The sequence below is a fragment of the Panthera tigris genome, chromosome D1 (assembly GCF_018350195.1).
Source record: "Panthera tigris isolate Pti1 chromosome D1, P.tigris_Pti1_mat1.1, whole genome shotgun sequence".
In the NCBI taxonomy this organism is placed as follows: domain Eukaryota; kingdom Metazoa; phylum Chordata; class Mammalia; order Carnivora; family Felidae; genus Panthera; species Panthera tigris.
Window position 1 is genome coordinate 113,822,847 of NC_056669.1, and position 17,407 is coordinate 113,840,253.

Below are 17,407 nucleotides of genomic sequence, written 5' to 3' on the forward strand. Positions count from 1 at the left end.
AGCTATTGAATGACTATATTATTTCAGATATGTTTTTCAGTTTTAGGATTTCCATTTCATTCTTTTTCAGAATTTCTGTTTCTCTCCTGAAGTTCCTCACCTCTTTCCCTTCCATTATATCCATTTTCCTCTGAAGTCACTTGTTTGTAATGGCTACCTTAAAAATTTTGTGTTCTAATTCCAAAACATAATCTCTGTGGGAGTTTTCTTCCTCTTGGTTGTTGGTCACACGATCAGGCCCTGTGACACTGGACCTTGTGCATGATCCACGGCAGACTTAAAGTCTGTCATCTTGGTCACAAGAGCATTCTGTTTGGTGCTGGTGGGAGTTAAGTTACTGGTGGATTGATGCTCTCGAGGAGGATGCTTTAGGCTTTGTTATCTGGACGCCTTTCGGTTTTGCGTCTGGTTTCAGTTAACCCAGGACAGTCCTTAGTCCAGAAGCACGGCTTTAATGGAGTCGTAACGGAAAGTCCAAGGCATCCGTCAGGCGTCTCTAAGGTAGCTGACGTGAGCTCCAAACACTGCCCCAAGCTTTCTTCTTTCAGCCTTACACTGTTTCTTTCCAACGCAGTGCTAGAGCTGACCTGTGTGCAATGTGCAAGGGGTCAGCCAGCTCTCGGGGCTGCATCCTTCCCACGTCGCCCTTCCTCACTTCCAGACTCTCCAGCAGCCTTGAGCCTGGATCTCGGACCCCTGAGCCCCATGAGCCTGCGGCCGGGGGAGGTTCTTCCGGGGAAACCGGCAAAATGTGGACCCCAAAATGTGGACTCCCTTCTCGCGACTCCTTCTCCGTGTGATCGCCGCCTCCTTTGGGCTGCTCCCCATATTTTCGCTTTTGTCCTGGGTTTATCGTGTGCTGCTCCCAAAACACCGGGGAGGCCACGCACGCCAGTTAATCCCTTTGTCTTTTGCCTCTTTATCCTCAGAGAACGTTTGAGATCTTCCACAGTACTTTTTCAGTGTTGTGCACGGTCATCCTGCTCTTTGCTGATCGTGGCACAGACACCAGCTCTCCTGTGTCATCTGTTTCCCTCCTCATATCGGGTGACGCCCACCCCCCTCTCTCATCCATCTGTTGCCTTTTTCATTCATCTTTCACTTTCAGCTTCACTGAGTCAAGGTTTCCAGAATTAATATTTTGTAAAATATACCTTGTTTCCAAATATATATATATATATATATTTTTTTTTTTTTTTTAACAAAACTGGGGAAGTGTGGCCACAGGCAGTCCCTGATGTGAACTGGCCCCATCCAGGTAGGTCTCCTGGAGCCTCCCTGTGGGAGGAGGACGGCAACATTGACCCCCAGCGTGGGCCCAGGACTACAGCCTCCTCTGTCCCTCCCCTGGTCCCTCAACGGGTTCCCAGAGGTCTTGTGGACACTGGGAGCTTCCTCCAATCACTTCTGCATTTCAGTCCAGGTCCCTTCCCACTCTGCCTGTGGGTGGGGCCTGTCTAGGCTACAGGCTCCCCAGCCAACCTGGCTTTGGTCCCCCCAGCCCCTCAGGCAGAAGCCAAGACCGCAGACAAAGGGTGGTTTACCTTCCTCTCCCTGACTGGTGACTCCAGCCTGGCTCAGGGCCAGCCTCAGGGGGCCCACAGGCCCACCCTCCTGGAGGGACAGAGGCAGGAGCAAGCTCCCAGGAGGCATGGGCAGTTCCAGGGCTCGGCCAGAGGGCTGCACCTGGGAGCTTGACCTCAGGAGCCTAATCCCCCTCTGCAGACACAACAAAGGGGGACAAGGGACTGAGGACAGACCCCAGGGGGGCTTTGCTCCCTGCGGGGGGGATGCAGAGGGCTTCCCGGAGGGGTGCCCCAGCTCAGCTTGGGTTCAGGGTGGGACTTCCATAGATAGATGCGGGGCTGGTTGCTGGCAGGCGTCCTGGGGGCAAAAATTCAGAGTGGGAGTGATCAGGGGGTGGACAAGTGGGAGAGGGACAGGGGTGCTGGGCGCCCCCGGGCGGCCTCGGCCCGGAGCCCCAGCATCTGTGGGCCAGCACCCACCCAGGCCCGCAGCCCCAGCCCTCCCCCGGCCCCGGGGAGGGAGTGAGCCGTGCTGCCCATCGGTGGCCTGGGAACGCCCACCTCGCCTGGGCCTGCCGGCTCCACCTGAGACAACATCCTGGCCTCGATAACACGGATTTCACGCACTTGGGTGCACACAGCACTAATCTGCTTATCTGCAAGGTCATCCAGGCCGTGCCCGAGAGGAGCCCACAATGGGCTGTGCCAGGAGAAGGGAAAAGGACTCCGCTGGGCGGCAGGGGCCCCTCCCCCTTCCCTACGGGGGTCATCTTGGAGCCGTGCCTGCCTGCAGGACAGCTGGGCCAGGAAATGGCCTCCATCCATGGTGGCGGCCGGGTCCTGGGACAGGGGAGTGCCCACATGTGGCAGGGAAAGCTCAGGACACCCCAGCCCTCCTCCTGAATGTCTGGACGCTGTCCCTCACCACCAGGCAGTGCTGGGCAGGGAGGCATTCGCTGGATGACCCTGGACCTCAGTTTTCTGGCTGGACATTGAGAGCAGTGGGACAGGTGCAGCGTCCCCCGAGCCTCTCCCCAGGGCCAGGCACGGGGCACCCAGTGGGAGGGGAATGAGACCCCTACCATAGGGCTGCCTGCCAGTGTGGAGGGAGCGGGGAGAGCGAGGTCCACTGCCCCTCTTTTTGGGGTGCAGCGGGATGGTGGGGGCCGCACAGGGACGGGTCCTGGGGAAACCACCCAGCAGGGAGGCCAGCGTGACTGCACCCGGAAGGCCACGTGAGGGCGGATGGGGAAGATGATGAGAAGTGGCCAGCATGGGGGGCCCTGTGAAGTGCCACCCGGGCCCTGGGACCACGGCCTGTCCCCGCCCCCAGCTGCAGCGATAGTGGACCCTCCCTGGGAGCTGCCCGCTGACCCCACGGCCTGCTCCATGGGGGGCACATGGGCCCAGCCCCTCGTCCCAGCCCCGACATCCCCAAGCATCAGAGCTCCAAGGATGGGGGCCTCACAGCTCGGCCTCTGCTCACAGAGGTGCCCCTCACCCCACAGGAGGTGCTCCCCAGAGCCCCACCCAGCCCTGCTCTCACCCCTCAGGTGGGACTTTCGGACTCTTGAGGGACAGTGGTCTGTCAGTCTCTCTGTCTCCGGAGAAAGGCCAGCCTGGCTCCTGGCAGCCGTGACCACTGCCGCCCGTCAGGGATTTATTCCGTGAATGGGAAAGTAAATGGGGGAAACGCTGGCACGTTCTGTTGGCCAAACCGGAAAGTGCCAAAAAGCAAACACTTAAGGAGGCCCGATGGCCATGCCTCAGTGACCTTCCCCACCTGCCTCGGCTGGATGGCCCCTCGGGGCTCCGTCCCTGGGCGCTGTCCCACAAGTGTCGTGAGGCTCGTGGGCGACGCGCTGGTGGCCCGGCGGGTCGGGCCCCTGGCGGGAGACGGTCGCCACCAAGCTGCTGGATGCTGCCGAGCCAGAACCTCCCAGGCCAGGGCGTCAAACCCAGCCCAGGGCCCAGCTTGGGACAGGTCTCTGTGCTTCTCGGCGAGAGGGTCTCGGGGAGTCCCCGGCATCCCCCCACCTGGGAGGGCTCAGGGGTGCCCGCCGGCAGAGGGTGCCTGGACCTCAGTTCTCTGGCTAGACATTGAGAGCAGTGGGACAGGTGCAGCGTCCCCTAAGCCTCTCCCCGGGGCCAGGCACGGGGCACCCAGCGGGAGGGGAATGAGACCCCTGCCACAGGGCCGCCTGCTGGTGTGGAGGGAGCAGGGAGAGCGAGGTCCACTGCCACGGGTGATACTGTGGGCGGCTGGGGGCAGAGCCTGCTGCCTCACCGGCCCGGTGGTGCTGGGGTCCCTGGCCCCTGCCGGGGTGGCCCCCAGGCTGCCCGGCAGCTGGCTGGGGTCCTTGGCCTGCCTGCCCCCCAGGGGTAGCCGTCTGAGCTGACTTGAGGGAGCGTGGGGGCCACGGTGTCCACCACGTGGACAGGCACAGGAAGGTCACGCCGGGCTCTGCCCGCCCCACCGCCAATCACCGCGGCCACGCTGTGTCCGCTGCAGTCACCGCCAGGAGGGGCCTGTGTCACCAGCCCGGGCAGATGTGGCCGGACACAGCCGGGAGGTGCTTCTGCGTCAGCATCCGCCGGCCGTGGACCTCGAGTGGAAGTGCTCCCGGGAGGCCAGGGGCTCGCCTCTTGCTGCTTCTTTCACCTAGATTCACCTCCATTCACTCCGCCATTTGTTCGTACGCACCTGTTCCGGCGCGCGTACGGGGCCCTTCCGGGGCCGAGCAGGTCCCGCCCACCCTCTGGAGCCCCCTGGGGTTTGGGGGGCAGGCCGTTTCCAGGCAACAGCACAGCGGCGGGAAGGGGGAGATTCGGGCCGGCACTGGGGGCGGTGGGGACCCTGACCCGGGAGTGTCCTCAGGAGGCCGGAGGCCAAACTCCAGACCCCGCTTGCCGGGCCCCCGCTGCGGCGGACGCAGCACGTTCTGAAGGACCCCATCCTGCGGGCTGTCCTGTCCGTCGCGCCCCCTCACAGACCACGCACACCTGCTCGGCAGGGGCCCAGCCCTTTGAAGCCCGCGTTCACAGCAGCCTTAGTGACAGAGGCCAGGGGCGTCCACCGACGGACGCACGGACAGACGTGGTCCGTCCCCACCCGGGACTGTCGCTCAGCCCTGACGAGGTGGGACGCTCTGACACCTGCCACCACGTGGATGGCCCCGGGGGACGTGATGCTCACCTGTGATCCCCTCACACGAGGCCCCTGGAGTCTCCAGATTCCCGGAGACGAAGAGCAGACGGTGGGCGCCGGGGCGGGGGGAGGGGCTGGGGGTCCGGGTTTCACGGGGACAGAGCTTCCGTTTGGGAAGATGGAAAGTTCTGGAGACGGAGGGTGGGGATGGCTGCACGACAGCGTGAAGGTGCTCAGTGCCCCTGAGCTGTGCACTTAAAAAAATGGATATGTGGTCATTTTTATGTTGTGCGTCTTTTACCCGTTTTTTAAAAAAACGCTGAGTCTGCCCCCCAAAGAAAACTATGTCTGCTGACCATCGGGGTGCTGCTGGGGGGCTCTTGTGGACTGACGACCGCCCGCCTCCCTCTTGGGCGCCGTCTCTGAGCCTCGTGAGGACCCCGTTTTCTCTGTAGGAGCAAGTGCCAGTGTGGGAAACGGGACAAGTGGGACGCCTGCCCGTGTGACTGTACTTTGTGCTGCTGAAATCCACACGCACAAACGGTTAAGACAGTGTTATGTTAAGTGGATTTTGCCACAATTGAGACAGAGAGAGAGAGAGAGAGAGAGCGAAGGCCAGGCCACCCCACCTGCCCCGGCTGAGGCGGGCGGACACAGAGGGAAGGAACCTGCTCGGAGCACACGGGCATCACACAGGAGGACCCGACCGCGAGGCCCCAGGTCAGGAGGCCAGGACGTGGACATGCATCCAGCCGGCCGAGCGTGGGGCCCTTCTTCCCTTCTCTTGTTGAGCAAATATGTGCTGACCTCGACGGGACCCCAGGCACCTCTGTGCCCGCAGGGAGCGCTCACTCCGTGCCCACCTGCCTGGAGCCCGCGACCGACCCAGGGGCTGCCCGGGAGGGGGGGGCCCGGGGGGGGCTCTCCTGGCAGAGAGGCCCTGCCTCAGGGGAGGCCCGGCACAAACCACAGCCTTTGTGTCGCGTTGTGACACATTACTGGGCCACCACTTCCCCGAACTGTCCACCCCACAGATGACAAAGGCCAGCGTGCCGGCCTCTGGGGCTAATCCAGGATCTCCACCAGCCCAAGGTGCGGGCAGTTCCGGGTTCCCTGGGGAGCCCTGAGTCACAGGCTGCAGCCCCGCAGGGTTCACGGCCCGTGCGCCACGAACTTGGCACTGGGACAGCGAAAGTCACATCTATTCACAGACAAGGAAAATACCGTCTTATTCCCCTCCTCCCTGGGAAAACAAAGGCCTGGTTCGTCTGTGCCTTTGGGGACATTGGAGAGGCCAGGCCCTCAGGACAGAGGAGGGGAGCATGACTCTGAACCTCAGGCCTCTGTAGCTACTGCTCGTACCTTGGCCAAGGAGGGGCTGGGGCCTAGGGGGCAGCAGCTGGGCCAAGGGGCACCAGGCGCCCCGCTCTGAAAGACCCCTGCATGGGGTGCCCGGGCTGGCCTCAGGGCCTGGGCTCTTGCCCCTCCTGTGAGTTCGGGCCCCTCTGGGTAGCAGCCTCCAGTCCGGAGCCAGGCCCCCAAGATGGCAGGGTCGCCTCCATGCGCCATCCCTGGGACTGGGCTGCCCAGGGCCACACCTAAGGCCACTTGTGGGCCCGGGTGGGAGGGCACAGGAGACAGGCTGGGGCTGCGGCCGTCCTCAAGCTGTCCCATGTCCCTCCAACTCGAGGGCCCTGGGGACTCTGGCAGTCACCTGTCCCATGGGGATGTTCTCATGTGGGCACCCCCTTCCTTGTCCCACAGACACTGCCTGGGGCGGCCCTGCCCCCGGACATCACGGCTCAAGGGGGAAATGGGAACCATGGTGACCACACCGGTGGTCTCAGATCACCAGACTCTCAGATCACCACCACCCGGTGCTGCCCTCTGCAAGGTGCTGGACGGAGGCCCCCGGGCCCAGGGCACTGATCCTCCCCTAAGCACCCCAGCAGCCACCCCGGCTGGCCCGCCAGGAGTGGGGATCAGCCCCTTGTGGGTTAGGAACCTCTGTGTGGGGCACCCGTGCGGCAGGAGGGTAGTCATCGGCCCATTTGCAGGCCTTACAGCCCCCCTCCCACAGCCTCCCGTGACCAGGCCCTCGCTGGCCCTCCCCACATGCTCAGGGACAGGGAAGTCTGGTGGTCGCCAGAGCAAGGTTGGGGTTTGCATAAGCGGGGGGGAGGGGGGCAGATGTGGTCTGCCCAGCCTGCCTCTGTCAGGCCCTGGCTCTGTCTGGGGCCCAAAAGGAATGCTGGGGTTCCCGGCTGGTCCAAGGCAGGCAAGTGCCCTCTGATGTCAAGTTGTGGTGTTTGGAGGTCCCAACAGCCCTGCCCCTAGCCCAGCCAGCTGAAGCCAGGAGGAACGACCCCTCTTTCTTGCACCCGTGCCTACCTCACGGCCTCCTGGGGCCACATGGAGGGGGCAGACCTAGCCCTCCACAGTCCCTCCCATCAGGGACTTAGGACAGTGACAGGGCTGCTGTCCCACTGTGGCCTCCTCTCCCCAGCAAGCCGTGAAGCTGAGCCCCCCCAGAACCGCATGGGGTTCACTCTCCAGGCCCCCATCGCCAACGAGGGATGGCGATTTGCAGGGACAGGTCAAGGTCAGGGCGCAACACACAGGCTCCCAGCTGCCCTGAACACATTTCTGCCAACTGAGCAGAGGGCAGTCAACATCAAGGGACGCGCCTTCGGTTGGAGGCCCGGCTGGTGGCTGGCGTCTCGTGGTGTCCAGAAACTAGGTGGCTTCCTGGCTCGGGGGGGGCGGGGGGGGCAGTGTCTGTACTTTTTTTTAATGTTTATTTTTAAAAATAACGTTTATTTTAAAAAAACATTATCTGAAAAATAAACGCTTATTTATTTTTGAAGGAAAGAGAGACAGAGCATGGGAGGGGCAGAGAGAGAGGGAGACACAGAATCCGAAGCAGGCTCCAGGCTCCGAGCTGTCAGCACGGAGCCCGACGCGGGGTTCGAACTCAGGAACCCTCAGACCAGGACCTGAAGCGAAGTCGGACGCTTGACCAACTGAGCCACCCAGGTGCTCCCAGTTGTCTGTGCTTTTTTTAAAAAGGCATCATAAGCAGAAGCTGGACGACTTCAGACGTCCTCCTGGGAGTCAGCGTGGGCCCGCAGCCCTCTGTTCCCCCACAAAAGGCTCCCCGAGTGTCCGTGTGGGGACACACAGAGGTCCAGACCCAGGCCGCTGGGAAACGGGTCCCGGCCCTTCTCGATGAGCCCCCACCACCAGCCTCCCGCACGCCACACCCAGGCTTCCAGCCCCCCCCCCCCGATTCGGGAGTTGGCAGACACACTGTGGAACGTGGCTTCCGTGGGTCCGACCCTCATCGTGCACCCACGTGACCGCCACGCAAGGTTCCGTGAACTCGAGCAGCCGGTGTCCCAAGCAGGCGCTTTGCCTACACACAGCCCCAGGTGGGGTCAGATCTGCAGGGCCCCAGGTTCAAACCAAGCCCCACCCAAGACAACGACAGCACAGCCCGTGTGTCTCAGCCCTGAGGCTGAGCCTCCCCCTGCCCCCAGCCTGTGACCCTGAGCAGCAACCCCACGCCACTGGGGCCTGTCCCCTCCCATGTCCTGCTCTTTGTGAGAGCGCCCCACAGGCCGGGCCTGGGCAGGGCCGCAGGGATCCCCTCGAGCCCCGCATCCCATCCCAGAGAACAGCTAGGCCCCAGCCAGGCGGGGCCACTGTCCCCTTGCACTTTGAAAGGACGCGGAGTGAGGATGTGTTGGAATGTGCCAGAACTACCACTTCTGGGACTGTCCCATCCCCGTCCCCGGGGACCGGCACCCACATTCCCCTGACAATGGGACAGAAGCCACACGGATGCTTTTTGTTGTTTGCATACAGGGCTGGCCAGGCTGCCTTATTTAGTTATGAGATTTATGGGGTTTTAATGAAGCCCCATCTGATGACGCAGTCACTGGTCGCAATGGGGTCCCCACCCCGGTGAGAGACACACACAGAGACACAGAGATGTGGGGAGACAACGCCCAGGTGGCCTGGCCGGCTGGCAGCCTGGCAGGGAGGGCAGCAGGGGCCGCGGGGGGGCCCCATCCCTCATCAGGCTCCTGGGCTGGGGAGGTCGGAGGTTGGTGGCGGTGCCCGTTGGCCAAGGGGGACGAGGTGTATCCATGTGTCATAAAGTCAACAAGCAGGCAGTGCCATGGACCAGGGCTCCCGGGGTTCGCTCCTCCCTCCTCCCCTGCAAGCACCCGGCCGGTGGGTCAGACGTGCCGAGGCTCCCGCCCGGCTCAGCTGAGGACCCAGCTGGGAGGGTCTGCTCGAGCGGACACAACAGGTGCATCTGCGAGCCTGGGCCCATCCCCCTTCCTCCTCAAGAAGGCCCTGGAATCCCCCTCCACGAACAGCTGAAAAGGGGCCTCCAACGCGTGCACCCCACGTCCACGGGCAGTGTCCACAGCAGCCAGGGGTGGGGGCCACCCGAGGGGCATCGGTGGACGAACGGATGGACAAGACGTGGTCCCTCCACACAGATTTTCCAGCCTTTATGAGAGGGACGTGCTGACACCTGCTAGGGCACAGATGGGCCCGGAGGACGTGACACAGGGGAGTGGGCCAGACACACGGTGTGGTCCACTCCTATGAGGTCCCTGGAGTCGCCAGAAAGTAGGAGGGCGGGTGTGCGTAATGCCCTGGGCTATGTGCTTAGACGCGGTGAGGAGGGTGCGGTTCATGTGTATTTTACCACAATTAAAGTTTTAAATTTTCATGAGGAGGAACCACATTAAAGAAATAATGGGGGTAACACCCCAACGGGAAAAGACAGAAGGCCTCGGAAGGGGTGGGGGGTGCTCAGAGAGAGCCAAGCAAGCCCAGAAAACGAAAGCCTGGACCCCATGGTGAACCGCTGGGGTCGGGAGGGGCTGGAGGTGCTGACCGGGCATGGCTCCCCCGTGTGGACCCTCGTGAGAATGCATCAGCCGGGTGAGTCACAGCTCGGTGAGAGGGGGTGCGCGCGAGTCTGAGAAAGGTGGGCCCGGCTGGGGCTCCTCCCCGTGCTCTGGTGGCGGGAACAGGCAGCGGTCCAGCCAAGAGAAAGGATGTTTGAACTTTTATGCCCAGCCCAACTGGGGGCGCCTGGGTGGCTCCGTCGGTTGGGCGTCCGACGTCGGCTCAGGGCGTGATCTCTCGGTCCGTGGGTTCGAGCCCCGCGTCGGGCTCTACGCCGACGGCTCGGAGCCTGGAGCCCGCTTCGGATTCTATGTCTCCCTCTTTCTGTGTCCCTCTCCCGCTCATGCTCTGTCTCTCTCAAGAATAAACATTTAAATAATAATAATAATAATAAAAATATACCCGGCAGAACGCCCACTCAAACTGGAGGACACAGAACCCTCCTCGGCTCTTGAGCCTCCAAGGTCTTGCCACAGACACCCGTGTGGCTGTGCCCGGATGCTCTCTCCCACACGCCACCCCGCCCCCCATGCAGGACCCCCTCCCTGCGTCAGCCAGCACCCGACAGGCACCCCCTGCAGGGCTGGAGCCACCCTGGCACCACCGCCTCAGGGGAGGTGACGGTGCAGCCCCCGCCCCCAGGAGGGGCCTGTGCCCAGCTGCAGCGAGGGCCACAGGGTCACGGCACCTGCCGCTCTCCCGAGAGCCTTTATCCAGCTTCTGGGCAAACCGTGCCGGCGCCCTGCCGGCGGGGAGGGCAGCAATGCTCTCTGTGGCTGGTGAACTGCACAGCCTGGAGCGCGGCCCCGCACCCGGCCGACGGGTCTAAAGGGCCCTGAGACGCCTGCAGTTTGGGGCCAGTTCTGCTCTTCGGGGTCTCCTCCTGTTTGGGCCCTGATTTCACGGACAGGAGGCCACAGTGCCCGCCCGTGTCCGGCTGCAGGGCATCCTTCCCAGGGGTCAGCCTTCAAGTTCTTAGCACACGGTGGCAGTGGACTTGGCCAACAGTAGGGGGCAGCCGGGGCAGGTGGGGGGTCAGGCGAAGGGGCAGCGTCCAGGCTCCCCGGGGGGGGGGGGGGGGGCGTGTCGGCCCCTTAGCCCGCGGCCCACTCTACTGAGCTGCGTCTGAGCCCCGTCCGCAGCCCCGGGCAGGCCGGGAGCCACCGTCAACCACGCGGGAACCGGGAAGGTGGCCGGGTAGCTCGCTGCACCCGGACGTGCCAACGGCAGTAAGTAGCTGGTGTCCTGGGATGGCCAGTGATGGCCGGGGTGGGATGACATCGTGGCCTCGGGCCCCTAGGAGCACTCTGGGGCCTCACGAAATAAGCCAACCGAGGCTTGAGAAGATTGGAGGTGAAAATGCCCGGGTTACCCGCTGACAGCGCAGGGGGCGGTGGTCTGGCTTCGGCGGGCACAGGAAGAGCAGGAACGGGTTCCGGCCAGGACAGGGCAGGTGTTCTTGGCCGCGCGCTCAGCCAGGCCGGCATCTCTGGGGGGGCAGTGTGGGGGGGGGGGTGGTGCTGCCGGCCCCGAAGTCACGTGCCATTTCCGCTGGCTTGCCTCCTATGACATGAGGGGAGGATCGACCCCCCCCCCCCGCCCCCCACCGCAAGATCGCCACGTGGATTAAACAGTTTCAGCCTCGGTCCCCGGCGCTGAGCCGGCACCCGCTCCCCGTCGTCCCTTCCGGGTTTTCAGGAGGTGTGTTCTCATGGCAGGTGCCCACGAGCAATGGCCCCCAAAACCCTACGGCCCCTCCAAACTTCCTGTGCTGTGCACCTGGCCCTCCCCTCCCCATGTCGTCCTGGGGCGGCCGTGACACAGTCCCACAGAGGAGACAGCGCGCGCCGCAGTCACCGTCCCCCGTCCAGGAGGCCGGAGCCGGAAGTCCAGGCGTGAAAGGGGCTGAGTCCCCCCGGGGCCTCTCTCCTTGTGTGTGGACGGCCGCCCTCTCCCAGTGTCCTCACAGGGTCGTCCCTCTGCCCGTGTCTGCGTCCTGATGCCCTCTTCTTACAGGGACCCCGGTCACACGGGATCGGGGCCTGTATTTTTACTTGGTTACATTGTCCTTTTCCAAACATAACTTAACTGTGACACGGTCAAATGTACGCACCTTAACGCGCATAATGGCTTGTGACTTTAATGACTTGATTAGGTCCTTCCCTACCCTGAGGTCATAAATACACCTTTATTTTCTCCTGAAAGTTCACAAGTTTGGCTGGGAATAACCTCTAGTTATTTAACCCACTTGGTAACTCACCTGACCCTGGGGGTGGGGCGCCAACCCCCCAGCATCCCATCCCGCGGGTCCACCTGTCCGTCCACCTGCCCCGCACCCAGGTCACGTGCAGACAGATGAACCCCACCCCCCCTCAACGGGAAGCTCCCTACAGATTCGGAAGGGCATCTCCCTGGATTTATACAGCTGTTTGCCGAGAATTGACCTTATTTTGCACAACCGAATCTGCCGTTTTGAGAGCATGACGCTCTCTCCCGGCACCAACACCTTCCTGTGTGCCCTTCCGTAACGGGGAGTAATTTTCTCAGAACGGCCGGGAGGTGCCGTCTGATTTGCTCTCAGGAATCGACACAGGGTCTCTGGCTGCCATTAGTGAGATAATCTTCTCTAATACATTTTCTGCTTAGTTTTGGGTATGTTTTCATTAACTTTGTATCCAACAATGTTACTCGATGGCACTGAGCTCTCTGACCCAAAACTAGAGCCATTCGTGAAGGTATCCTGAAATCAGGACGGTTTAATCTCTTTCTACTCCTGGTATTTATTATTCCTTTTTTCTTGTTTTATCGTTTTGGCCAGAACCTCCAGGACCTCCCCCCCCCACCCCCCGACTGCGGGCCGGAGTGGCCGACGGCTTCCTCGACTCTCAGGGGGATGATGTGAAAGTCCCCGCATGTAACCGGTGCCACCTTTTGACAGATACCCCTTGACGTGTTGAGAATGTTGCCTTGTGGTCTTAGTCTGTGTTTTTTTAAAACGGTCAAGACAAGCTGTTTACTCTTGTCAGATGCCGTTTCTGCACGCGGTAAGAAAACCACAAGGATTTTCTCAAATCTGTGGCTGTGGGAATCACAGCGGCTCCTGGAGGCGGCTGGCTCCCCCTTCTGCTCCCCTAGGGGCATTGCACTTCCTGGCCTCTGTGGCTGCCAGGAGGCGCCAGTGGCCGGTCATCCCAGAGACTGCACACGGTGGCAGGCCCTCCGCGATCTCTGAGACCCCGGGTCCTGGATGACAACAGGGGCCCAAACGACCAAAAGCCAAACTGGGGGGGCTTCCGTTCCTGCAACACAGCAGAGCGACCCTGGCTGACACATTGTTGGTAGTTTCCCTTGCTGAGTTATCCTTGGATTCCTGGGAAAGCCCGGCTTGTTTAGGATTGTTGGGCTGGGCGGGGCGGGGGGGTTTCATACACAGCCCCCCCCCCGACCCGAGTGCTGGAACCAATTGAAAATAAGCAAAGGGCTTGGCGGGTGCAGGGCCGTGCCTAATTTTGCGAATTATAAACTCATAGGCTGCGGCATGGACTGTGCTTGTGGGTATGTTTCCCCCTGGAATCAGACAGACAACCTTCCGGTCGCTGGCGCCCTGGGCCTGGACCAGGTCCCCTCCGTGGAGGAGCAGAGGACGGGGAGAGGAGGTGGGATGCCCGCGCCCTCTTTTTCCAGTTCCAGCACTCTCCCTGGGCCAGAGTGCGTGGCGGGCGGCAGAGGCCCGAGCTAAGGGACAGGCTCCGCGTGGAAAGAGGCGTCCGCAGCAGAGAAAACGCACGCCCCTCGCGGCCTCTCATTTCCGCTCGCGGCCGGCTGCACTGACGCGTCCCACGGGTGCCTGCCTGCGTGTTGGCCCCTCGCCTGGGGCCGCTCTCCAGCGATCTGGTATCACGCTGACCCAGTGAGAGCCTCCCACCTTTCCTACCGTCCGGGGTACTCTGTGTGACGTGAAGCACCCAAGCCCCCAGTTGTTCCTACCCCTGTGGCCTGTCCTTGCTTGTCTGGCCTTGGCCGTGCACGTGGCCTGTGGCCACTGGAACGGCAGCAGATGTGACACAGGGGACGCCACGGGACTCGCGTGTGCACGGGGCCCGCCCTCTGGTCGCTCTGGGAGACCACGCGGCACCGTGTGAACAGAACAGGATGCGTCCAGGGGGGCGTCAGCAACCCCCCTCCTCCAGCAGAAGCCAGCCCCGCGGACCCCCAGCGGCGGCAGCCGCGTGACGAGCCAGCCCAGGCCGCAAACCGGTAGTAAGGGCTGTTCAAGGCAAGTGTCAGAAGCCGCGGTTTTTACCAAAGTGCTATTTACCCTCAGTAACGACGTCGTCTCGAGCGTCCGGCCTGGTGAAGGCTGGCGGGTGTCGGCAGTCGTGAGCCACCTCCCGGCCAGTCCCCCTCCCCAGGCACGGGGCAGGGCACCACCGCTCTGCTGTCCGTTGCCTCGTCAGGCCGTTTCCGGAGCTCCTCGGCAGGGATTGAATCCCGCAGCCTTTTACGCGTGAACGCGTGCAGCCCTCAGCACGCGTTCGCGACTCGGGCCTCACGCACCAGTGTGAGCTCACCTTCACCGCAGACGAGTATCTCACCGCGGGGACGGGGGACTCACTTCTGATTCCAGACACCGACCAAGGCTTCCCCTAGGAAGGGAGGTGAGGAGGCTGCTGTGGGGGAACAGGGTCCCCGGAGACGGGATCAGCCCCCCTCAGTGCCTGCCTTCCCAAAGCCACTGGTGGAAGGTTCTTTTCTGGGGGTTCCCCTGAGGCCCCATGATTAGGGCCAGACCGTGGGGCCTGGGCTCCCCTAACCTGTGGTGCCCAGCAGAGCCCGGAAGGAGTAGCACCGTGGTCCGGACTGGACCTGATGTCACAGCAGGGAGACTCCGAGGCCCCTTCCCTCTCTGGGTGCAGAGGGGGGCCTGACTCTCCCCCCTCCCCTGGGGTGACAAACGAGCGTGGCCTCCGGGAGGCCTGTGGTCACCATCCATCCCTTGTCACCATCATGGTCCCACGGAGAAGTGAGGTCACCCCAGGCCCTCAGCACACGGAGCCTGCCGGCAGAGCTGGGGCCTGAACTGACCCCCGGCGGCCACACCAGGTCCACAGGGACCAGCATGAGAGCGTGAAGGGCCACTGATGCGGACACTCGGGGGGCAGCGGCACCCCAGAACCGGGTGTGGCAGAACCGCAGGGCACACGCCGCGTGGAAAGACAAGGTGGGCCAGTGCCAAGCGCCACTTGCGGTGGCCAAGCACGAGCCACCGCCTCTGGGCGCCCCGTCGGGCCCTGGGTGGCTGGCACCTCATTCCAGGCCTGTCCCCGTCCCAGGTCCCGCATCCCCACGGAGCCCCCGGACAACGCAGCTCAGGGTCTCGAGCCAGAAGAGGAAGAGGAAAGAGCTGGCTATGAAATGGGATCTGCATGGGGCCTGCCCCCCTCCCCCCACCCCCCTTCCCTCACCTGTGGGACAAGCCCCCTTCCCTCACAGGTGGGCTGTGCTCAGACCAGAGCACGTGGGTGGAGACTGGGGGCTGGGAAGGGTGTGCCAGGGAAGGGAGAGGTGGGAGGGGCAGGGAGGGGCACAGGCAAGGCGGTCGCTCCCTGGGCAGAAGGGCAGGGGTGCGGCCCACTGCACGGGTGTCCCTAGCAGAGCCCTCATCTAAATAGTGGGACAAGGGCTGTAAGAAGGGAAGTGAACCCAAACAGCCTCCAGGTCGGGGGGTGCTGGTGCAGGGGTGCGTGTGGGCCATTCACCCATTCCTCCAGAGGGTTGGGGCGGGGGCCCGGGGGGCGCCCACTGCTTCCTCTGCTGGGGGCGGGCAGCAGTCTTAGCGACCATCTGCCAACGGTCATCAAACCATTTTTAAGCCAGAAACCTCTTTCCAAACAGATCCTCATGGAAACCACCATGTGTCAAACAGAGAAAACCCTGCCTGTTCTGCTTAATTTGGGGACCTGGGGGCGCACCCTAGAAAAGTGAGCAGGGCCCAGCTGCACCCCGGCCCACCGCCGCCCCCCCCCCTTGTGTCCCCATCGCGCAGCCGCGGAGCTGGGAGGTGGATGGGACGCCGGCCCAAGGCTGATCCCTCTTCCTGACCAGACGAGGGCCACGAGCACCTTCCCATTCTCGTTCTGCCTGGGTCCGGCCTGTGCCGGGGCTGCTGGCCAGCCGGGTACAGCCAGACGCAGCAGGGTGGGCCAGGGGCTCTGCACCACGTCGATGAAACACTCGGCCCGCTAGAAAATTTCTGGAGCTCCAAGCCCCCGTGGCCCTGGGAGGGGGCCCTGGAACAGGTGAGAGCCATCGGGTCGGCACATTGACCGTCTTGCAGAAGGGCTGGTCCCGAAGCACCCAGGATCCCACTTGGCCGCACAGCAGAGGCGGGGAGCCCCTGTCCCCCCAGCAAACCTTCTGTCCTAGGAGGCCACTTGGTGACTCCAAGTCTAACCCAGGCCAACTGACCACCCAGGAAGTCCACAGGTCTTGGCCAGGGACAATGTGGATCCCCGAGGTCACCAAGGGGGCTGTGCAGGGGCCTCTGGGGCCCTCCCAGGCCAGGGGGCCACTGGAAAGACCCCCAGGTGCCAGGGTGACGCTGATGTGTCACCATCAAGCCCTCCCTGGTGTCAGGTGGGGGCAGGTGAGGGAGGGCTGAGCCCTCAGCCCAGCTCCTCAGGGGGCAGGGAATGCAGAGAAATTGGGGTTCCGGGTGCCTCCTGGAGCAAACCCTCACTGGCCTCAGCACTGCGGAGCCTGAGGCAGGTATCCGCCCTCCCTGAGACCCTCCATTCAGTCAGGCGTAAAGTGTGGCAGAGAATCACAGGCGGGACGAGATGTGGGCCCCGAGGACATCGGCACCTCCCCTTAGGTTTCCAGGGGTGCTCACAAGCCAAATGGCTACACTCAGGGGTCCTCGGCCCTAGGACCCAGGGCTCCCACCCCCTCAACGCCTGGTCAGGCCGGGGGTCTGCTGCCTCAGGAGAACAGAACCTGGCTCGTCACCCAAACTTGGGCGCTCCGGCTCTGGTCCAGCGGTCTCCACGGCCACCCAGCGGGAGGCTGCCAGTTTGCACTCTCGGTCATTAAAGGCCTGGAGGAGACCCTTCCCTAAAACCCCCATTTTGGCGGCTCAGCTCACAGAACAGCTCCCCAGACATGCGCAGGCAGGTGGACACGTGGAGGCGCGCACACACGGCACCGGCTGCCCGCCTGGGTCCACAGAACCGACCGGAACTCCACAAGTGGCAGAGGCCCGGAAGGTCACCTTCTGACCCACGGGCTGGTGTGCGCCCCTGACCCCCGGCCCGGGACCTTCGGCTTTGCCAGTGCAGACACCCGGGATGAAGCACGCTCCAAACACATACACGCAAACACGTGTGCACGTGGCACGCTCACACCCAAGCCACGTCCGCAGACACACGCACACACCCGGCGCCCTGGGGCTGTCGGGCCCCCTGTTGCGCAAAGCCAGGGGTGGAAGTCTTCCTGGACTACGACGGCCCAGAAAGGGCTTTGGCCACGCTGAGGGCAGGACAGGGCGGGACAGGGCTTTCTGGAGGCGGCTCGAGGGACAGAGGTCGCTGGGGGCTGCACTTGGCACAGGAAGCTTGCCACAGCCAGGCAGGCAAGTGTGCGCGGGCCCCCGTGTCCCGTGCGCAGAGCGTGCGGACCGGGCCCCTCTCTGGACCTTCTCGGTCCGCTCGCCCCGCAGGAAGCAGCGAGACCCGGGGCCGTGCACGGCAGCCGTCCGGACGCCCAGCACCGACCACACACACCGGCACAGCGTCTGCCCAAG